This window comes from Homalodisca vitripennis, unplaced genomic scaffold (genome assembly GCF_021130785.1).
Source record: "Homalodisca vitripennis isolate AUS2020 unplaced genomic scaffold, UT_GWSS_2.1 ScUCBcl_6269;HRSCAF=13403, whole genome shotgun sequence".
NCBI lineage: Eukaryota > Metazoa > Arthropoda > Insecta > Hemiptera > Cicadellidae > Homalodisca > Homalodisca vitripennis.
Window position 1 is genome coordinate 3,584 of NW_025782380.1, and position 25,005 is coordinate 28,588.

Sequence of the window (25,005 nt, forward strand, 5' to 3'; positions counted from 1 at the left end):
CCAGCTGGGGCCTCCAGTAGTGTCCAGTGCAAGACTCCAGTCCAGCCACCCAGTCCACCCAGGCATTCAGGTTCTGGAATTTATGAAAAAAGAAGACAAAAATAAAAGTGTCCGAGAACTCTAAGACCTGTACTGCCATTGAATTACTCAAATACTTTGGCATCTTATTTTTTAACATTGTCAGTAATATAAAAGGAAATGAGGTGAATATGTATGAAAATAGCGATAATAAGAAAATGGTGTGCTGCTACCCACTACACTCACCCATATTTAATTTGCCGGACTTACCAGACCCATAAAACTTCTACAGGTCTGGTGGTCATTTTATTCCACCAACTGGGATCATATGGCAAACTTGGAAAAGGCTAGTTGTAAGGAGAAGTCAAGATGTTAGACTCGGAATTCTGAGACAAATCCTGTGCCAAGTTATCCATGACAAGAGATGTTTGTATTTTCAGAGATAGAAACTAGCCCCAAACACTGGTTATATCAGTGGTTACATTTCAGTGGGAACGCAAGGGGAAACAGCGTTCCCTTACCTCCCAAGAGTGCCGGAACGCAAGGGAACGCTTTTTAAAACTACAAGTACAAGTTTTAGTTAAAAAAAAATTGTAGGTAGGATCAATATTATGCTATGCTTTGTTTGCGAGTGACTCGTAAGCAGATAGTAAGCGCCCGTACAAGCAGTTTGTGAGCTGTGCTGTGATGAGTCTTGCACGGAATCAGGCAGGAGGAAGGTGACGGGCGAGTCATCCTAGTTTCGCGCGCATGCGCGGCTGCGCCTCTCAATAACAAAGTAATACTCACACCCACCGCCCTTCCTTTTCCCCCTCCATTCCTTTCACCGCGCCACCGCCCCAGTGATCACAAGTGTGTTGACTAGTTGACTTGACCTTGGGTGTGTTTCGCGTTTAAGTTACAAGTTGCATCGCATCCCATCACGCTTAAGTTCGTTTTTGAGGTGCAGGTCGTTGATTGTGTTCGTGTTTATGCTTATTAGTGGCTGGTGCAGCTAAATAGTTTCCTAATTGACTATGACTACCAGAAAAAATTGTTGATTTCTTTAAACCTAACCCTAAGAAACAAAAAAGGTTTATTGCGAATAATGAGAACTGCAGTTCGGAAGCATTTGACTACAACTTCAATTTGTTGATCAAGAGATAATAATAATATTCTTTTATTGCGTGAAACAATTAAAATATTGCATGGCATGCGTCAACATAACTATATAAAGTAAATAAGTACATCAGATAAATGATGTTGGTCAAGGTAAATACATACAAGAATTATATTACATTGCATGTATCAGAACCGGGGATTTCGTGGTTATTGTTAATTTCAAAAATTTTTCATCCCAGCGGCCCATCATGAACTCATCAAACTTGAGTAAAAATGCCTTTGACATAAGAAAATGTTTTAGTCGAGTTTTGAATTGTTTTGTTTCATTGAGTTGTTTGATGCCCTCAGGGAGCCTATTGATTAGTCTGACTCCCAACTTGAGATGGTAAGTGTTCGAAAGCTGCCGTTCTGTGCTGTTCGACTCGAAAGTTATTCCTGCCTCTAGTCCCATATTGGTGGACATCCCTGCCCCGTACCAACTCGCATTTAAGTCGGCAGTACAAGGCCACCTCGAGAATATAGAGACAGGGAAGGGTCAGCAATCCAAGCTCCCTAAAGGCATATTTGCACGACTCTCTGGGGTTTAATTTTGAAAGAAATTCTTACGGCTTTCTTTTGAGATCTGAAAACTCTTTCAAATCTGTACTTGGAACAGCTTTCCCCACAATCTCAAAGCCATATGTCAAATGTGGATGTATCAGACCGAAATAGGCCATTTTTAATACATCCACCGAACAAAATTTTGCAAGATTGCGCAGGACATAAATTCCCGAAGCAATCTTAGAGCAAACGTTTTCAATGTGATCGTTTTCAAGATAAAAAAGAAGACGCAATCGGGATCAATGAGGATAATTGCGATTACCATTCCCCTTCGACTTCCTCGTCGGTCAAAATAGTATCCAGGTTGGTGGGTTTGGGATCTGATGCAGACGAAGCTAAGGTTAGTAATGAAAATAATGATTTTGTTAATAGGGAAGAACAGCCAGTTTGTTGGTCTGAAGAACAAATTGTTGAATTTAAAGCTAAAAATCCATAGTTAATTGTGAACAGAGAACTAGGTTGCAACGTTTGCCGTAGTGTGAGTACTCTAGGTGCAGAGAAAACGAAGGGCCTAAAGATTAGCGAAGAGTGGGTTTTAGGAACTATTACCGCTTATGGAAACAATAAAAAAGACCAGCAATCCTCTCTTAGGAAAAAGATATTTTTACACCGTGGGTCTCGAGCTCATTCTTTAGCTGAAAAAATACTCATTGAAGCTAAGAAAGATACAATGAAAAAAGCTGTTGCTTCTATGCATAAAGAGCAGCAGATTGTAACTGAGCGCATTTTCCGCACGGCTTATAAGCAAGCTAAACTAAATAGGCCATTTTTTGAGTTTGAAACTGAAATTGATCTTCAAATAATGAATGGCTTAGATATGGGGCGAATCCTACATTCAAATGTTGCTTGCTCCAATATAATTCATCATATTTCTGATGAAATGAAATCAGGACTTGATAAATGGCCTAATCAAGTCAGACTCTAAATTTTCCCTGCTTTTGGATGAAGCCACTTCAGTTTCAAACAAAAATGCTTTGGTGGTTTATATCAGAAACTGTTCTAAAGGGAATGCAAAACCCTATGACAGTGTTCTTAACAAGCTGGTATATTACAAGAACTTTTAAATCAGTTACAAGCATTAGGTCTAAGCTTTGAATTCATGAAAGACCATATGATTGCTCTAACTTGTGATGGTGCTTCAGTGCTACTAGGCAAGAAATCTGGCCTTGCTATACAGCTTACTGAAACGTTCCCCAACTTGTTCATTTGGCATTGTTTGAACCATCGTTTAGAGCTTGCCGTGCACGATTCCATAGAAGAAGTAGCTGGAATCAATCATTTTAAGATATTCATGGATAAAATTAGAAACATGTTTAGTTGTTCACCGAAAAAACAGCAGGGAGTTGGCAGAAGTTGCTAAAGGACTAAAGGAGCAAATGTTGAAAATCGGCCGTGTTTTAGATACTCGTTGGGTAGCCTCCAGCTTAATGGCGGTGAAAGCAGTTTGGACAGATTTTAAAGCTTTGTACAATCATTTCATTGAAGCATCTGAAGACAAACAAAGGGACTCGAAGCAACGTTAAACTTACAAAGGGCTTTGTAGTACATTATCTTCTACAACTTTTGTACACAACCTGGCATTGATGTTCGATGCTCTAGAAGAGTTATCGGATTTGTCCTTACAGCTTCAAAAATCAAGCCTCAACCTTATCCAAGCCCACAGTGATGTAACACTGTTAATCAAAGTGTTTGAAAACCGAGTTGAAAACATGGGTAGACGTTCAGTGGAAGCTAAAATTGCTATTGACGATTTGATGTTTCAAGATGTTAAACTTTGTGTAAGATCCAAGATACCCAGTATTCCAGAAGAAAAACAGTTCTATCGGAGCCTCGCTAAACAACTTGACTTCAAGGTTGCTATCATCATCTTCAAATGCGGCTGAACACTACACCAAAATCATGAATGGCATCAAAGTGATCCACCCCATGTATTGGCCAAAAGACTTATCCATCACCTACGGAGAATGTGAGATCCAGCGAATCTGCGATAGATTTAAAGATTAGCAGCTCTCAGGATATAATTAGAGACTTCAGACACTTCAAGCAGGGACTGAAGCCTATGTTAAGTGGAGAGAAACCTATTATTCTAGAGCAACCGCCGTCGTTTAAGAAACTGATTTCCATCATAAATAGTATTGCAGTGTCTAGTGCTGAATGTGAACGTGGGTTTTCTGCAATGAATCTAATTATGTCTCCTCTTAAATCTTCACTCTACATTAGCACTGTTTGCGATTTATTGCGGATCAGGCTCCTAGGACCTCCTGTGGCTAGATACAATCCCGAGCGACACGTCAAAACCTGGCTGGCGAAGGGACACCATTCTGCACTTGACACCAAGTCAAAACAACGAGGGCAGAAAACTTACCATGAAGACAGCATTGCATTGTGGGAACTTTTTTCCTAAATCTGTTTTTTAAATATCTTTTAGAATTTCAGAACATTAAGTTTTCATTAAAATAACTAGCCTATGCCTAACTCAAGTTTCTGAGTTCTTTTTTGTACTTACAGTTAGTTTTGTGTATTGTTGTTTTGTTTCTTTTGTAGTTTTCACTTTAAAATATTAACAAACAACTAAAACTAAGTTTTACCAACAGTTTTGGCATTGCCTTACAATATTATACTACAAAATCCGTACATATTTGTTATAATAAACTAATAAGCAAATAAAATAATCAACATTAACTTTTTAAAACTACACTAAATTTTAAAAAAATGAAAACCGTGTTACTCCACTCTGTGTGTCATTTATTTTGTGTGTAATTAAACGCTTCCTTTTCCTTTCCAAGAAGTTGGTTTATATTTTGAATGTATTACTATTGTTTTGTACCCATAAGGTATGCAATTTTTTTGTAAAATATGCAAACTTGTAAAAAAGCTGTTGTATTAACAAACATCCATTTACATATTAATATGTATTATTATTACTACTGTAATGTGTATAAATAAAACTGTGAATAAGGCTCAATATGTTTTTATTTTACCATTCATTAAAAAATTAATATTGGCGAGCTTCATTGATTCAAACAAAATGGTCAATGAAATCAAACCAAATATTTCTGGGAAATTTAAAGTAGGCAACAAGGTGTTAATGGAGTAGAGTAGAGTAGAGAGTAAACTCAATAATTTAAATTCATGTTTTTATTTTCTTACATCCTAATCAAGCACCTTAAAGAAAATAAACAGCAAATATCACTTGGTTATTTTTTAAAAAATGAATGTATTATTATGTCTGGGTGGCCTAAAAACAAAGGTTTACAGTTATAATTTTCAAAAGTTTTCCTGGGTGAGGGCCCCCCTCCTTCCTGGGGTGTATTCCATACCCACCGGTCTGAGCTTCCCGCTTTAAGAGTTCCCACACCTAAAATTTTAGAAATTAAGCACTGGGTTATATCTATGCTTGGCCGCTTTTTGTGTAGAGCAAACCAGTCCATATACACAGGTTGTCCCTTCTTTCATAGACCATGTGGGTTTAGAACACTCTTCTTAAGTGTTAAATAACTGCTCCTTTATATAGCCAAACCAACATCAAATAAAGCCCTACCATGTTGTACGGCAACACTAAACTTTGTGTTACTGAGTTGAACACTAAGGCCTATCTACATACTGTTAGGTACTCCCATTGTGTCTGAATTAATGAGTTTGAATAGATTTTGGTAGTAGTCACCAGCTGTTTGATATGGCTACCATGTGCTTACTCAACAATTGACTATTACTTAACCCTCTCCCGCTCGCAAGGCATGAATATAGGGTGCGGCTTCATAGCACCTAATCTTTTAGCACCTAATCTCATACACACCTACAGAAAAAAGTCGTCATTTAGGTGCTGTGATATTAGGCGCTATAAGTTTAGGTACTGTGCAACGATCCACGGTTCGTTTAGGTGCCGTGAGACTGTTTCAAGTTTCAGTGTCACAGCACCTCTCGCTTTGTTCCAAAGGGGCCTTGGTGGGACAGAGGGGATGGAGGAGAATCCAACCTTGCCCCTCACCACGCTCCCGACGACCCGCCATTACTGTCCTCTACCAGCAGGGCGAGCAGTTGACAGCACAAGGCGAGGCGACACGAGATAGACAATTGTATCCTCGCACAAGAGAAGGGTCCGTGCGCATGGCGTGCGGCGGTTGTTGATTACAACTAATAATGGCAAAAAAATTATTTACCTTCAATTTGAATGAATGTTTAGGCCAAACCGCAAATCTTGCACATAATCCAATAATGTAAATTATTTGTTCATCTAATTTCATTGTGTTTTACATTTTTATATAAGTTTTTATCGTCATTGGAATTAAATGTGTTCAAATCGTATATTCCGTGCACTGAAAACCGGTAATAATTTGCATTCAAATCTATATAAAAATAGGCAAAGCCTTAAATCATTCATCATTATTCTGCAATTTCCCTACGTCAGACAAAGTAAATATTTTATACACGTAAGAATCATGACTTACATAAAAAGCAAATTTATTTGGATTAAAATGTAACATCCATAGGGAATTTCAACCATTAGAAGAACTATACTTTAGCTTTTTAACCTCCCAATGTTCTATAACAGTGAAATTTGACTCACGAGTTTTATACTTTCAGCCGAAAAATCTAGCTATTTCATGCAAAACTGCTAGATAAGTGTTATAATGAATACAAGTACTATACATATATGATGTTTTTGTGAACCAAATACGAGATTACTTAAAATAACCCGAACGATGTTAGAAGCATTGAAAGACTCGACAGAGTGTAACATAAGTGGTAGCGCACAGACGATTCTTCTTTATCTTAAAATCAATAGAGTTCTTATTTAGACCAATAAGAGCATATGTACCAAGTTTGAAGTCACTAGGGCCTTTATAATAAGAGTTATCGTACAGACGGACGCACAACAAACCATTTCAATAAAGCCTTTCGATTCTTCATAAAGCGTTAATAAATAGGCGGTTCTTTTACATTGCATTAAAAAATATATTTATTTTACAATTACTATATAAACTTATAAGTCAAACTGCAATTTGTATAATACATTCCATAAAATAACGAAACTAACCTGAGCTTTTTATAGTACAAAAAGTCAAACTGTACAAAAATGGATTATATTAGTTTTTAATATTTAACTCAATGGTGTTCTCCGTGTTATCAAGATGTTTGTTCTCAATGTAAAACAAATCTACACTTCGTTTGTGCTGATATTTTAGAAAGCACATGGAATCGCATGGGACAAGCACGTCGTGAATCATGGAAGTGTAAGAACTGCTGCTCAGGTAAGAGTAAATAGCAAAAATAAACAATTACTAAGGACATTTTGGCCAAATTGCAAGAAGAAGTTTTGTCAAAATGGAGGATACCGTTAAGGCTCAATTTGAAAAAATATGATATTACATTTTAAGAAACAAATGGGTGAATTTAAGGAGCCCATACAATTTTTTTCTATTTATTTTTGCTTATAAATTTGTAATGCTTATAATTACATTTTTTGTACATATTGTTAATGCTGCTTTATTCTAAGTAATATTATAATAATCTCGTGGTATACCATTTATTAGATTTACACTGCTTTTGGCTAGTTTATGAATTTAGTTTAAGTGAAGACAATGTTATGGAAATATGAATTGGACAATGAACACTAAGATAACTTTATTGTAATTATGATTCAACTGAACTCCCGCACGCGCGGCTTGAGGTGCACTGGGAGGTAAATTGTATTTTTAGATAATAAAGAAGATTGAACTTTAACTTGAACTTGAAAAATTGATTTAAGAATATTATTTTAATATTTTATTAAAAAGTGCATATTGTTGTCTATCAATGGCATGAGTATACATTTTAAAAAGGTGAAGATGTCTAAATTCTTTCAATCTGGCTTATGGGCTTATATGAAATAATATCCATAGTAATGATTACAAATAAGACCTACATATTACACATAACAATGAATCACAACATATTCTTATTTCGACAAAATTTTTAGTAATCCGTTGAAATGTTAAGAAATGTTATAATAAGAGGTGGATCAAAATAGTTACCTGGAATATTTTACAATTTGAAAACTATTCTAACATTGTTTCATAATCGAATTTTAACTGAGTATTTAAAAGTTGTTGACACTCAAGTTCATGTTCGTAAAACAGGCAGAAACATTTTTAAAATAAATTAAATTTCAGAACGGGGCTTGATCAGTAGATACGTAGACAGCAAAATTGTTTTATATATATACTTAAATATATATATATATATATCTATATATATATATATATATACTTATATATATATACATACTTATATATATATATATATACTTATATATATATATATACTAGCAGTTACCCGCGGCTTCGCACGCAATCTTCTGTTGAAAAACTGTACAATAGATCTATGTATTCTTTTTCTATAACATAATAAACAGTCTAGAGATAATCGATAGTCACTCAAAGCTATTCCAATCTCCTGATCCACATTTAGATTTAAGTTTAAAGAACAGAGATTTGGGATCCTGAAGTCATAAAGTGAAACAGTTTTTATAAGATTAGTATTTCCCTCCCACATTCCATGTTAATTTATTGACGTTCTTCGATGGCTTCAGTAACAATAAGAGTTAGCCTTTTTATCCCAATGACGAAAGTGTATCGTACAAGTCAAAAATTGCTGCGGTCAATGTGGGTCTGTTCTGGTCGTTTAAATTCACCCCCGGTCTAATCTATTTATAGTTCCACAATTGATTTATGCTGTTGCGCTAACCAAAACAATGGTCTCATATGTTGGTTTCGGAATCTAACTTAGATTAAATTTTGATGATTAAGTGATTTTGATATTTTTACCGATCGCTAAATATGTATTAGGGGTATATGCTTCAAGTATTAGGGCAATATTATCTCCATTTGCTTTTCAATAACAATAGTAAAAAGGCCATACACAATGTTAAAGGAACTAACCAGATTAGATTACGTTATGTGCAAACATTCACAGCTTTATACAATAAGGCAGTTGTTATAACAGCGTATAAATAGCATTTCTATTGTATTAGATGGATTATTGATCATTGGCGCAATCTAAATTTAAAAATTAAATAACTTCGTATTTTTATGCAATCTACATTACTACACTACAGATTTAAGCAACTTTACAATAATTCAATATTTACTCAAATCTAAATGTAAACACATGTTTCTGCCTCTTTGATAAACTTCAGCTGAAATTGTTAACAGCTACTCTAAGTGTTAATTCAGACCAAAAGCTATACTGGTTCCAAATTTCAGCACAATCCGTATAGCAGTTTCAGCGTGATTCGAGGACAAACATCTTAACGTCTAAACATACAAACATCCAAACATTCCAAATATCCAAACATTCAAACTTTCGCATTTATAATATTAGTGGGATATATATCTTATTACAGATTGCGCCAGTAACGCACTTATAAGAGCGTGTCTTGTTTTGGCTGTTCAAAGAAAATAACAACTTGTTATGAGTCTTTATAAAAATTATTAATCAGCCTGCTATCTCTGAATTTTGGTGTATTGGCGCGAATATCTCTCTTAGTAATGATTGCATAACAAATTTAAATTAATGTTTAAATTACATTGTCAAAGCTGAACATTCATAGATTAAAAAGACCATGTTAAACAAGTCGTGAATCTTAAAAAGAGGATGAGGACTATTAGAACATTACTTGAAAAAACTGAGAACAAGTATACAGTAAGGCTTCAGAAGACTCATATAACATGACATACAGTGCAAGACGACAACATCAAAACGTATATTAACACTTTTGTTGCTGGTATATACTGAGTGAGATCGACTACTCTCAGTCCTCCCACTGCGTCGTAAGAAGTTTGCCGAAGTCTACTTGTAGACTGATTGTTGTTAAAATTAATCTTCCTGATTTTTGAGGATCAAAGTTATTAATTGTTTAGGACGCAATCTCAATACCTCTTAAAATGTTCCATATGATACTATTAATAACATATCCATTTCATTGTAATCTATTTATACAGGATGTATTACATAGGAAAGAAATAAAATTTTATAATATAGAACAAAAATAGGCTTTCAATCTCGGTTTTTTATTGTATATAAAAAATTATAATTATCAGAAATAAACTCTAATTATTATCTGGCTCACTTGCCTACATAACGGGCATTGGAGATTAACCTGGCAACCATGCAGTGTGTCTCAGCACTCAGTGCACTGGCACAAGGAATATACCACATGTGTAGACCTTTGAATCAGGCACACTGCACAGTTACGAGGCACGCAGCAGGAGTGCCTCGTGAAAAATACACCAAATATTGCAATTTGTCTTCTGAGTAATTATAAAATGCCTATTTTGTTTTTTGTTCAATCTGCAATGCTCAATAACAATATTATATTCATTTCTGCTATTATAATTATGCAAGTTGCTATTCAAAATTAATGATGACATGTTTTTTGTAATATACAATACTGAGTCAAAAATATATAAATTTATAAAAGTTTCCACCAAAGCTTAATAAAAAGTGATTCACAGTGTTCTAGTGGTTGTGATTTTGTTATTATTCTGATAGCTTTGTTTTTCAGGATAATGATTTCATTAATTTTAGCGCTATTACCCAATAATATTAGGCCATACCTTGTTATTGATTAAAAATATGCATAGTATGCAGATTTAAAATATTTTTCTTTCAGTAACACAATTTATAATACGTTAAGTAAAAAAAATTACTCTACCAAAATATAACCTAGAAATTTAGCACAAGAAAAAGAAAGAAATAATTTGGTGTGTCAATTGTAGGGGTTTGTCGTAAAGTAAACAAAATGTTTTGAGTTTTGACTTCATTTAGTAAAGATCCATTTGATTTAAACCACACTGAGGCTTTCTCAACTGATTCACTGACAAGAACTTGTAGTTTGTCAAAGTTTGTATGGATATTCTAAAGAGTTGTGTCGTTAGCAAAAGAGATTTTAACCTAATAACGGTAGGAAATTAATTTATATATAATAAAAACATAATAGGGCCCAGGACTGACCCTTAGGTACAACAATCCCGATCACCAAATTGTTGGATCGATTTCCATTAATAGAAACAAACTTTCGCCTGCGGTTAGATAAATAGTCTTTAAAGAACTCTTTAAAGCCGGATTCCCATTAATAACCGTAATAGTTAAGTTTTAAGGCCCTGCTCAAGTCAAAATATGTTACCTGAGCAAAGGCTTTAATCTCAAAAGTGTTTAGGACCTCCTTAATTAGTGAATAAATTGCATCAATGGTGTATTTACCTCTTCTATTGTAATAAATTTAGATTGATATTATTTTCCAGATACGCAAAAAGTTCATCATGTAAAACAGTTTCTATTATTACAGGACAGGTAAAATTTATACTGGGCAATAGCTCTCAGGGAAACTCCTAGACCCTTTCTTAAGAATCGGGCAGATATACATATAGTTAATGGGTTCAAAAACGTATGGTAAATTCTTTAAAATATATTGTTAGATTTGTTATAAATGTCATTGCTTTCTGAGTTTTTAACTCTTTTGGCAGCTTTAATGACCTCATCAATTGAGACTTCTACAAAGATAAATGTTTTTCTTTCAAAATATGGTAATTTCTTATTAAGTTCATTCTATTAACATGAGGCTTTTTGATACTACCCTTTATTTGGTGTTAACCGAATTGATAAAACAAATGGTTTAAGTTACCTAGAGTGATATTTATTGATAATGTCGATTGAGATGCTAAATGTTTGTATTTTCGTTTATCTGCACCGAAAACGCCTTATATTGGCGTTAAAAACCTCTCCCCAGGCCTTATATTGGTTACTGCTATTTTATATTTTTGCGACATTGTGAGTTCGCATCTTCTACGGACTTTTTATAACATTTCTAGAGATTTAAATAGTTAACACGAAGCCTGTCACTAGTAGAAAGTTTTGTCGATTTCTCCAAAAACAAAAATTTCTTTCATTTGGTCCAGTTCCCCACTATACCAATAATTTTGATTTCGATCTTTAGTCTCACTAACTGTGGAACGTTGTTTTTTAACTGTAGAGTAAAATGTTTATTTATGAACTGAAATGGAGAAATATGCATGAACGAGTTTTTGGGTAGAGAATACTCTTCCATTACTAAGTACGACATTCCAATCATGTGAAAACAAATGGCTTGTCAGATCATCAATAGAGGATTCTGGAAAAATTAAAATAAAATGTTTCACTTGTACTTTTGGATTTAGCAAGGTTTTAGATGTTTCAGACAAAGTATTCTTTTGAATATTTTAAAATAAGCCCATTACGATCCGAGAAAGAAAAATAAAGATGTTGCATGAAATAACCTGAAAAACGTAGTTTTTTATAGCGGGTACTACTTCCATGAAAACGAGTAATCTAGGTTTATCTTCTTTAACATACGTTGTATAACCAATTTATATGACGAGAAGTGTGTGTGTGTGTGTGTGTGTGTGTGTGTGTGTGTGTGTGTGTGTGTGTGTGTGCGTGCGTGCGTGCGTGCGTGAAATATAAACTTTTTTCGGATAGCGGGAAGATGAAAAATAATAATATACTTTTTCTAGGGTTTGCAATTTTATATTTCATTCGCTATGGTAGTTAAATCTTCATATAGACGCTATTGATTTTCTGTGAAAGTTATGAGGCATGTGTGTGCCACATTTTATGTACATAGGACATAAGGAAGGTCTTCTAAGAATTCCAAGTCCATTTCTACCCCTATGGGTGGATTATATTAATGAAAGATGTAGTTATTGCTATGTATAATACACTGTATAATTCAAAATAAATATTTAAAGCACCTATGAGCAAAAGATATAAGGCAGAAATTACAGGATGGTTTACTAGAAAGGAGTCACTTTAGTTCAGACATGAAAAAATTGAACTTCTAGTGACAGTCAAGCTCCACGCGATTGAACTAATATGGGCTTAAATTAATTTACATATCGCAAAAATAATAAGTCGCTCACTATTAATTATATCACAAAATTTGTAAAGAAGCTTTGGAAAAGACTACGCCCTGATTGTTGGATGAAAGTTGTAGAGAATAAAAAATAGTTATTGATAACGCTTGAACCAATGAATGATTGCTGGGGGAGGCTGTAGAGAGACTACTAATATTTTGACTGAGGGACAGAAATTCGTCGGAAGACTGTGTCAGTGAACATGAGGTAAACAGTGAAAATATAACACCGATAACAAAGACGATGGTGATAGGATTATGGAAGGTATTCGGCCGCTTCGCTTTGAGGAATATTAATTTCCCTCAAATTATCTGTTAGTGAATTTACAAATATAAGTTTAATTAAATATTTGTTTTGGGTAAATGGATAATTTAATCGCCTTTCCTTAGATTAATATATTTACCAGAATCATACAAGCCTAATTTAAACATTTTCCTGTTGTGGTTTGTGTGAAAATAAAACTGTCGATATTTTATCTTGTGATTTTGGCATACGGGGCAAGTTGGTATGTGTGTTTCATTAAGCCATAATGTAGTAAGGATCCGGCACAGTTACTGTGTACCTCGCTTGTTCTGCACCCTCACTCATAAGTAAAGACTATTAGTAATAAGCATTGCGTGATTTATAAATAAATACAAGTCTAATGACTTCCCAAAAAACTTGTTACGCCTTTAATTATTAACTTAGAACTCTGAATTATCAGTATGTCGTTCTTTAAGAGACATACAACAAATTATATATTATATTTTTAACTGTAATTATTTTTGAATTAGGAGGAGTTAAATTGGAGAAAGCTTAAATTTAAAAGAAAACTGTGTTTTCTTCATATTTTTGATTATCACAATCAATAAACATATCTAAAATATCTCAATTTCGCTATATATAGATTAATACTACCTAAGCCGTCAAACGTTTTCAGATGTAATAAAGGGGTATATTTTAATGTGGTAGACGTTTTAAGTGAGATGTTTAGTGTGTGTGAGAGAGGTCGCCGGGATCCGGTAAAAATAACATAATATGTCATAATATAAATTCCTAAACGAAACGTCCACCGGCTTCAATTCTTCCGGCGAGCGCGTTTATGCAACCCGCACAGCACGTGTCAATAACCAACTCAGAGCTCTCCCCTAACCACGCGACTCAACGAACGGTCGCCCACTGGCCACGGATAGTGGTGGCGGCCTACCCCTCCGGCGATCCCCACCACTCCCTTTTAGGTGGTGTGATATTAGGTGCTATAAAACTCCAGCACGATCTTTAGGTGCCGTGCGACTCTCGGGCATTTCCTTAGGTGCTGTGAGATTAGGTACTATAATATTAGGTGCTATGAGAATCGGTGCTATTAGACGGTTAAATTTTAGGTGCTGTGAGATTAGGTGCTATTAGATTAGGTGCTGTGAACCCCCACGGAATATAGCCACTGCAGCCTAAACGGCACAGATCGGCACGCACTGCTTTATCTACTAGAGCCGATAAGTGCTGCTCTCGAGTAGCAATAGTTTGGACTACTACGGGTTGTTTGCTATCAGGAGACCATTTACTTTACTTTTTATAGTAGATTTATTCCATTATTTTGCTATTTATATTAGTTTGTGCGGAAACAATGGCGGGTTGTAGTCGTACACTTCGTGACAGTGAAATCGAGTGTAGTGAGTACCAGAGCTTTGTGAAGTGGTTGGTGGCATTGAGGATGTAGTTCGGAGTGATCACAGTGGCAGGGGCAGTGACGGCGAGCCAGACAATGACCTTCACCAAGTAAACTGTGCAACAAACAACCCGGCGCCCAGCTGTCCGTGTGCCCCCTCCCTGGTCTCGTACAATCAACTTCATTGAACCAATATATAGTAAAATAATTAATATACGAGGGCTGTTTTTTTAAGTAAGGGCCGTTTTTTTTTTGTAAATAAACAATAATTATTTTTTTCAAAATACATTTATTTTCAGAATCTGCATACTTTTCTTTATTTTTCTACATAGTTGCCTTGTTTGTTAAGGCACTTATCATATCTTAAAACTAAGTTTTGAAATCCCTCTTCAAAGAAATCTGCCGCCTGCTCTGACAACCAGGAGTTCACGGCCGTCTTGACTTCTTCGTCGTCATTGTAGCGCTTCCCGCCAAGATGATTTTTCAAGTAACGAAAAAGGTGGAAATCGCTCGGAGCAAGGTCGGGGCTGTACGGCGGATGATTCAAAACTTCCCAGCCAAAAGAGTCGATCATTTCCTGTGTCCGAGCAGCGGTGTGAGGCCTTGCATTGTCGTGAAGGAGCAGAATTCCCTTTGTCAGCATACCGCGTCTTTTGTTCTGAATGGCGCGTCGGAGACTGGCCAGGGTTGCGCTGTAGGCTTCTGAGTTAATCGTCATTCCTCGCGGCATAAAGTCCACTAGCAAAACACCGCGCCTGTCCCAGAACACAGTTGCCATAACTTTGCGCCGCGACAGCGTTTGCTTGGCTTTGACTTTGACTGGAGATGTTGTGTGCCGCCATTCCATTGACTGTTGCTTTGATTCAGGAGTGATATGGGATACCCATGTTTCATCTCCTGTGACAATTCGACTCAACATGTCGTCTCCTTCCTCGTCGTAGCGGGTCAAGAAAGTCAAAGAACTGCTTAATCTCTTTTTTTTGTGATCCTCAGTGAGGAGTTTGGGTACCCATCTTGAGCACAATTTTTTAAAGTTTAGGTTTTCTGACACAATTTTGTACAGTACTGACCTGGACACTGTCTTGAGGAAATTCCATAGAGAGAGTGGTTATTGTGAACCGTCGGTCCTCATGAATTTTTGCGTCAACTGCAGTAATCAAATCTCCCGTGATCACAGATGGCCGGCCTGAGCGATCTTCATCGTGGAAAATTTTCGCGGCCATCTTTAAATTCTCGGACCCATTTCCGCACTTTACCTTCACTCATTGCCCTGGCACCATACACCTCACAAAGCTGACGGTGAATGTCAGCAGCCGACATGTTTCTTGCAGTCAAAAATCGTATCACTGACCGAATCTCACACGCGGCGGGTGATTCGATAATCTTAAACATTTTAAAGATCCACAGTAATGCATACAGGTTAGCTACAGAGCTGCAACTGGCATGAAGTTGTTCGCTAAGAATGCCGGGAGGCGGGGCGCACGCTCGTTACGGCAGGAACGCGAACTACTACCGTGTACGGGAGAACGGCCCTTACTTAAAAAACAGCCCTCGTATATAATTATAGTTAATTACAATGACAGAACGTATGTAAGTTGAGACGCCGCGTATGTAAGTTGACCGAGCTCGACCGGCAGAGCGAATTAATTGAGGTTAGAAGCACCGTGAGCGCCTGGAAACAATGGGAGCGGGAGAGGGTTAAGGGATTTCTTTCTAGGTGCCACCTGATATTGATACGTTTTAGCTATCAGACAAGCAGAACTGATGTTTGATTTATAGTATTCAAAAGAATATCCAATTATTATTGAATTTGTGTAGATAATTCAAAATTTATAAATATTAGAATGGTTTATCAATATTAAACTTTCAACATGATTTCAACATGAAATTCCACTTACTTGAATGATGTCAGCAATATACATTTCCCCTCTTTCCCATGATCCAATGTCCACTTTTTTTCTCCATGGTTTGTCTCCTGCAAGGAAAAACATCAACAGTAAAAAACATGATAGTGACCATAAAAGTGATAAAACAGAATTTCTTAATATTTCCTGTCTATAAATTTTCACACTGCATATTTGAAATGAGAAAAACATATAAAAAAAAAACATTTTCCATTTTCAGTTTTCTCAGCACAAGCTTGCTTATAAATAATTTTTTTTTCAAACCAAAAGATATTAAATTAATACTGCTTAAATTACAAGACAAAGTTTATGAATAAATATTTTTATTGGTTTCAAAATTGTTGTGTTTATTAAGGTGATACAATAAATGTTTTTGGAGAAAAATATTCGTTTAAACTTTACATTCACAGCTCTTTAAGATAAATTCCTTGATGACTGATAAAGTAGAAACTACATTTTTTTATCACTGTATCAGGAATTACAGGCACTTAAAATAGGAATTTTAGGGTAATTTTGATGTCAGGCTAAAGTTTGAGTGGCCAAAGATAAAATGCAAGATTTTTATAGTATGTACATGAATTACACCTTCAGGGAGCTTATTTATCTATTATAGGGGTCACCAATTACTTTCATTAGGGGTCCTTTTTTTGAAATAACATGACCAATATGGTCTGGAAGAAAAGCACTCCCTATGGGCTTAACAATTAAAATAATAAACTGTACTATTTAAATATGTGTAGATTACGCTTTTGGCCTTGAACTATACGTCCGAAATTTAAACTAAAGATTGTACATGCTATTGTCATTAAAACTTGGAGATGTTCATTGGTAAGTCAGTTCCGGCATTTTATTTTTGATGAAGTTCATCTTAGAAAATGCTACTTCACAAATATACAGGGACCCAAAGTGAAAAGTTTCAAGGCTATTTTTTTTTAATTCTGGATATTTACTAGCACAAACAAATATTACCCAAGACAAGAAACTTCTTCTTTTTGACGTTTTAAAACTGTAATTTTTTGTAAATCGATCATTTCTATCTCGAGAGCAGCTCTATTACTCTCGAAAATATTTGCAGCTTCATTCCTCCATTCATTAGCAAGATCCAGAGAGTTAATGTTATTGAGGATGTCGACGACATTAAGCTCATAGTCATTGCTGTTTATCTTTTTTTATTAGGGAAGTGCAGGCGTTCATTTTCAAGATTAATGTTGAAAAATATAGTTGGACAAAAACTTTTTACTTCTGTCAGGAGCTACCATACAAGCTTTTCTTTGAGTCTTGAAGTGTAAGGTTCAAATCATTCATGTGTTTTTTTAAAATATCTGATAAGAAAGTAAGGAAATTATGCAACAACAGATCATCATATTAAGCGTCCACTTCATCAAGAAATATTTTTAATTCACAATATTTCAGTGCTGATTTATGCATAAATAAATTTTGTATTTTCATCATTTCTTGCATTATTCTCTCAAGATTAGCATTGAGTTAGCAGCAAAGCACAGCTTGATGAATGATACAGTGATACGAAATAAAATTTCTATTTACATTTACAACTAGTTCTCAATAAGTGAACTAGTCCTTTTTTGGACTCAACCATCACTGGTGCACTGTCGATAGTTACTGATAATAGCTTTTTTTAATCTACACATATTTAATAAAATAATCCATCACCACTTAATCATGTCTTCTCCCCAGGTTTCATCCTTTAATGACAAAATAATCAATAGCTCCTCAACAAAAGTTTCACATTGACAAAGTAGTGTCACATGATTCATCCATAGCCAAGGTATAATAGTCAGAATTATTTAACTGCCCTTTCACATCACAATGATTTTCTTCTGCCAAAACCTGTGTGTTTCTTGAATGAATATCTTGAGAGATAACGAAATCCATAGAAATAGTTTCAATTTTTTCTATTATCAAACAAAGCATTGCCTGCCTCAAGCATGCAATAGTTCATATGCTTAGCAAGAAATACATAAAAGAAGCCTCACCACATTTCTCCTAGCCATTGAATGACTGATGATTTGAGGCGAAGATACCTAAAAAAAAGCTTGACAATAAACTCACAATTTTAGATTTATGTAGGTTACTGCCAAGTGGAAAATTATTGGCAAATGATTTATGTTCGGTCTCATTATTTTTAGCTTTTAACTAACGCAACTGTTTGTTGACAAATTAAGCACATCGGTACTGCTCTAATACGATTTGGCAGCGTGAAACAATACAGATCAGACCATTCTGCAAAAAACTGTCTATTTTCAACTTCCAACCTTTTTTTCAGTTCCTTTGTAAAAATAACAGGTACCGTAACTTGTAATATAGTCAGGCAAACATACTTAGCGCACATGGTGTTGGCATCCGTCACTCAACTTAAAAACATAACACTGACTGACTGAGGGCATGGACAGATCTTGCACTCTGTGCCAATCAATTGGCAAATCAAGGACAGTAGGAAAGAAAAATCATGGTAGCGTAATCAAGTTACATTTGTTAAATATTTTGAATTGGTTCCACAAGGCCTGCACAAAATAGGTTGGCGGTCCGGATCCAGATGGTGGTCCGCCATTTGGTAACCCCTGATCTATGATTTAAGGAAATCATGTACTTTATAAATAAATGTAATTTAAGAAAATGAATGTTTTTAATTAATTCTTGGCATTTAATTTTTTTTCTTATAGAAATTAACTTTAAAACACACGCATATATATATATATATATATATATATATATATATACTGTATATATATATATATATATATATAAAATATTTATATATATTATTTATTATTATATATTATATATCTATATATTGTATTATATATATTATTTCTTCCAGCCATCTTTCATGTACATACTGTAAAAAGTTCATGCTCTTTTCTTCAGCTGTTTTTATTTAGGACTGATTATAAAACTAGCACTTCTCATGTAATATTGAATAGTGTTTTTTTCCATTAATCTATCTTAAAAAGTGGTATATTTAAAAGGACTATGGTCACCATTTTACTTATAAATAAAACAAAAATTATTCCAGTCAAATCCTGATTAATATTATATAATATTGAAAGGCCTCGTGTATAAAAATAAAAGTTATTGTATAATTGTGACTTTATTTATACATAATATTATTAGAAAATTCATCAATTATTAGAAAACCTGATTAATATGTTTGTATAAAAACTACCATCAGGCCATATATATGCTAAAATAGAATTGAAAAATGGATCTCAGTTGTTTTTCTATTTTTGGTACATAAACTAAGACTTGTGAACTGAATATTTAAATATACAGACATAACAAGAATGCATTAAATTATACAATAATCCACACAACAAAATTATAAAAAAAGTGGAAATTTACTAGGTCTGAAAAGTATTACCTATAGAAGCTTCAGTATACAAGGTGAACTTTTCTGGATAATTCTCATGGAGGTCATTTATGACTTTAACCCCTATCAAGAAAATCCCAATACCAGTGTACAGCAAAACCATTGATGTATTCTAAAATTCTTTTGTCAGCTCTCACCATCTGTAAAGCATTGCCATTATATTTAAGAAATGTGAAAGATAAGTTACATTATGGTAAATGTATTACATTATTTTAAAACTATTTATTGCTAATAAAATGGTTGTGTTGAAACTCATTTATTATTTTCCTTAGCTGTGTAAAAATATTAGTATTCACTTTACCATACGAGGAACAACAAAAATCCCAATGTAAATTATTTCACATCCACTGAGGCATGCACAAAAATACATGATACTTAATGATTTAAGAGGTTGGTTAATGATACAATCTATACTAATTTAATGATATTGTTTTTTTATAAGCTGAATTCTATAAATACTTTTGTAAATACCAATTTGTTTACAAAGAAATACTAATTAGTTCAAAAATAAAGAAGAGCTTACTAGGTTTATCCACCAAGGCAGAAAAAGGCGCTGGTCATCAAATGCCAACAATATTGTATCATTGTGAATTGAGTTTCGCAGTTGTGGGCCAAAATAATTCACTGTCCAGTTTGTCACTGAGATTGGAGTCCAACCTAAGGAGTTGAAACGTTTTATTGGCAGGATTCCGTTTGATGGTTCATTTCCAGTTGACATTGCCCAAATGTTTACATCTCGCTTCTTATACTCGTCTAGAAATCTGAAAGAAATTATGTTGCATGAGTGCAATTGAGTTGAACAAATTTGATGCTTTTTGGTAGAAGAAATCCATACTGAGTTATAAATAAGATTATAAAAATGTTAATTCATCTTTTACTTAGAATGTATATCCATTTAGATCATCCTGACTACGATTATGCTGTGTCATAACATATTCACTATAAACTACTAAGAAGAGAGTTAGAGAAATTTAGGGTTTATGCCTATCGTGGTTGAATTGAGTATATAATTCCTATAACAAACAGGTCCTAGTGTTGAGAATTAGTTTTGAGATGATTGGACTCTCAGATAAACTTTCATAGAAATCATGTGACAGCTCTAAGTAACATGCTCTTTTACTAGTGATATTCCATCACTAAAAGCAACACAGTAATTATGGTTGGAGTCGTTAAATGGTTCCTATTTAATTAAGTCAGTCGAAAAACATGGTTGATTGGGATGCAGGGTAAAAACAGTGATCCTACAATGTAATGTAACAAATACTATTGCATACAATTTTGTGAGTCCCTGACCTGGAGAGAAAATTAACATTTTATCAACTACTGACAGGTTATTTATAACAATTTATTTTTTTGATATTGATATTCATTGTCATTTGTTATCTGACACCAATTCAGATCTTTATGATCTTCTTTCAATACATAACGCAGCTATGATGGGAAGGGTTGATTCAATGTAAATGTAGAGTTAAGCTCTAGTTCACCTTCCTCCTCTGACATCTGGGATCTGATAAGACAATGAGAATACCTCTTCACCTATAGTATACTATATTTTGTAGTCTAGGTATCTCTGATGTCGAAAAATTGTTAAGAGTATATCTTAAGCTTCTTGGTCACTGACTTTTTTTGGATCTCTTCAGAGCAACATGACCTAGATTCCAGGAGTTGTCTGTGAGGGTGTTAGATGCCAGATGCTGCATTAAAAGGAAGGTGAACTAGAGCTAAACTTAACACTCAAATTTATGATCTTGTTTTAAATTTCCTCAATAAAGTCTATGAAGTCCATGTAACTTCTACTTCTTTCAAGCATTTAATAACAAAAACTAAACAAATTATTGCACAATTTCGACACCTTTCCTGATGTTAGTGTCAAATGAAGTACTTGTTTCACTTAATCATATGTGACAGAAAATGCCAAACATAAAATTATTGTATCACAAGAAGTGATAGGTTCATGGTGTAGTAATACCATGCTTCCCAGCAAGTTGGGTTTGAGTCCCAGCAGAGTACTTTTTGTGTATCATTCGTCATTGAAATCATGGTACATAATGTTAAGATTTGTACTGTCAAGCAGCCATATCTACAAAATTTTTGAATGTTACAACTTACTGGCTATATGCTGTAAGTGACAGATTCTGTGTCACAGGGACAGTAACTATAATAATTTTTAACAACTTTATATTTTAAAATGTTAATTAAATAAATATTGCTTGTATTGTACTTTATCAAGAAAAGCTATTTATTTTGCAATTAATTAAATAATTACAAAATCAGTTATTTTAATAACCAACGAGTAATTAAATACAAAATGAGAGTCCTCAAATATTGGACTGTACTAATAAAAGACAAAATAGCCAAACATTTCAAACTGCTCACATTTTTCTTATAAATTTTATTATACCTTGTCTTTGACAAAAGACTTACTGAAGCTAAAACTGTCAACTATTCACACCTTCGCTAAAGGTCTGTACTGAGTTATCTCAATTCCTTTTCACGATACAGTACTCAACATGGTACCTGCTGCAGTCAGCATATTACGCTGAGCACATTAATCATTTGTTTCATTATTGTAAATTACTAAAATTATGAAACATTTAAAACTTCCATTGCCAGGTGATGTGAAATACACATTTACTGGTTTAATATGATTTTTTAAAGCACGGGTCACACTAGGCTGATTGTAAGCCGCTGGCTATCAGCGGCTGGCAGTAGCGCCAGCAAGCAGCGCTGGCAACCCGGTCCACATTTCGCTTTTAACTCGCCTGGTTCTAGTTCTAGTCAGCATGTCGTCTGTGGGTCCACGTAAACGAGTAATTAAGCTGTAGATGGAGCTTATATTGGTCACTGTTAAATTACATTAAAAACGTTAAACCAATAGTTAAAACTTTTATTTGTTTTGTGAGGCCTTTCAATAGCGAGGCTATCATCTTCTGACACATCTCGCTATTGAAATGCCTCACAAAACAAATAAAAGTTTTAACTATTGGTTTAACGTTTTTAATGTAATTTAAGAGTAATTAAGCGATTATTAAGGATGTGTGTGAAGGAGCTTTGTGAGAAAATGCTCAACCGCAAGAAGAGACGTTGGTGGAGTAGACCTTGGATTATGAGAAGAGAAGAATTAGGAGCATCTGCAAGACTTCTCCAAGAGTTACAAGAAGAGGACCCAGAAACATACAGAAATGTTTTACGAATTGTCAGCTCCTAAATTCCAAGAATTGCTGGAATTAGTTGAACCGTTGATTAAAAAACAAAATACCAAGTTCAGACAGGCGCTTCCGTGTAAGATCAAGTTGGAAATTACTTTACGATATCTCGCAAACTGGAGATAGTTTTAGGTCTCTATCGTTGTTGTTTAGAGTGCCGCACAATTCGATCTCTGCCACTGACAGCTCCATGCCAGAATACTTCTGCTGTTGGAAACCACACAAGCTTTGGCTTGTATACCTCGTTTGCACCAGCACCACTTTTTACAGATTTTTTAATCTTACTCAGTTCTTTTCTGTAGGTGTCGCGTAAACTCTTAATCTTCTTTTTCAAGAGTTCAACTGTCGCAGGCATCCCAGGATTCATTACATTTTCCAACAGTTTATTGTAGGCTGTCTCTTTGACATTCCTATTAAGGTAATCCTGTGATGAAACGTCCCACAAGCACGGATAATTTTGAAATAAATTCAAAAATTCAATGACCTGCTTCCCCGACCACTTTAACTCAGCCATTTTTACACTATAAATTAACAGTTACCTACGAAACAGCAGTAGCTAAACGAACCCAATGAACAAAACAAAGGATGTTAAACAAAAAACCACGTGTAGTTTACTCGCCGCTGACACGCTACTGGGGTGGTCAGATTGCGCTGCAAGCTGGCGCCAGCTTGTGCGAATGAATCACGTGACCTGCTAGTTGCCGCTAACCTGCGACCAAAAGTTGAACATGTCCAACTTCGCCAGCCGCTGACAAATACTCGCCGGCTGGTAGCACCAGCTGCGGGTTCTGTGGTCACATCAAGGTGGTAGTAGCGGCTTCCTTTAATTCGCAGCTGCAATCAGCCTAGTGTGACCCGTGCTTTAATCAGAACAACTAAATACATGTAACATTAAAATCTGTAGTACAATTCTTTCACTTTATTATTCCTGAACGTCACATCTAAAATTTAAATTAATTCTATTCTATTTCTATTATTTACACAAGAAATTATGCACAAAAATCTAAGAACATTCTTAAATCTGCTAGGCAAAATTACAATAAATCCAAGGATTTATACACAAATAATCTTGTTTGCACACATGTATGAGTGTTACAATAGAAGCAATTTTAGAAACCTCTTGAGAGATATCTCATCAATGGGATAAAGATTTTGTATATGGAAATCTTATTACCTCAACAAATACTTTGCATAAAGATCATAATATTCTTCTTTTAGGAAAGCAAATCCAGCGTAATCATTATTGGTTTTCATCCAAGGAGGGGGGCTCCAGGATGCAGCTACTAGATGAATCTCCTTCTCACTCATGTTTTTGGCCCACTGTATCAATGGGATCTGGAATGTCAAAAAGTAGATGTTGCTGTAAAAGTTACAATTAATAATTTTTAACATGCAAATTAATATATTTAGTATGGCATTTCATGTGATAACAAAGTATTTGTAAAACTATAATTTTTGTTATTTTTCATATCAGAGATCATAGAAGGAAGAGGTCTTGTTATTTTTTTATATTCCTTTTCAAGAAAGGAATTATTTTGAAAATTGTAAGTACTTCCTCTCTATTTAATAGTTATTTGAACAAAACACTTGAATTTTTAGTAATGTAATTGAATACTTTTTCAGAATACCACATTTTTTATGATTTCTAAATGAGTATAAGAGTACAGAACTGTGTTTTGGCTGAGTAGTGTAACACTTGCGATACAGTGTTTTGTGTTTGAACATGCAACAGAATCAGATTGTATAAGGTCTGATAGTGAATGTATTATATACACACACTACTCAAGCCTACATTATACATAATTTATACTGAAAGAAATTTAAAATTCTTAATTTAAAACTTCAAGTAGTTACTTGGAGTTATATCATGAACATGCCACTGTAGAAATTTGAAACTTCAACAAGGAGTAATTAGACAAAAGGAAACAACTATAGCTCACCTTATACTCTAGATCCTCCTGAGCCAGGGCAAAGCGTGATAGTTTGAGGGTCAGGAGTACCATCATCATAGGAGTATGGGTGTGTGGAGAAGTCTGTTCCACTGATAGGGAGTCGACACAGATTGTACTCGATACCATGCTCAGAGAAATACGATCTGAAAAATCAGTTTTATATGTAATTGTCTGTGGAATTATATGGCTTTCAAAATAATTCTGACTGTACAATCTACCACAATTAACTTTTAAATTCCAGGTGGGATTTGATAGGTTTT

At 34.7% G+C, this 25,005-nt stretch overlaps 1 long non-coding RNA gene across 1 annotated transcript; it reads right to left on the minus strand.

Annotated features, from left to right (window-relative positions):
- Positions 1-24,777, minus strand: LOC124373732. Its single transcript, XR_006923466.1, has 6 exons — positions 24,734-24,777; positions 23,968-24,128; positions 20,111-20,348; positions 19,579-19,727; positions 16,194-16,270; positions 1-73 (listed from the first exon to the last, which is right to left on the minus strand). It is a non-coding gene; the product is annotated as an uncharacterized LOC124373732 (long non-coding RNA).
- Positions 24,778-25,005: the final 228 nt, after the last annotated feature.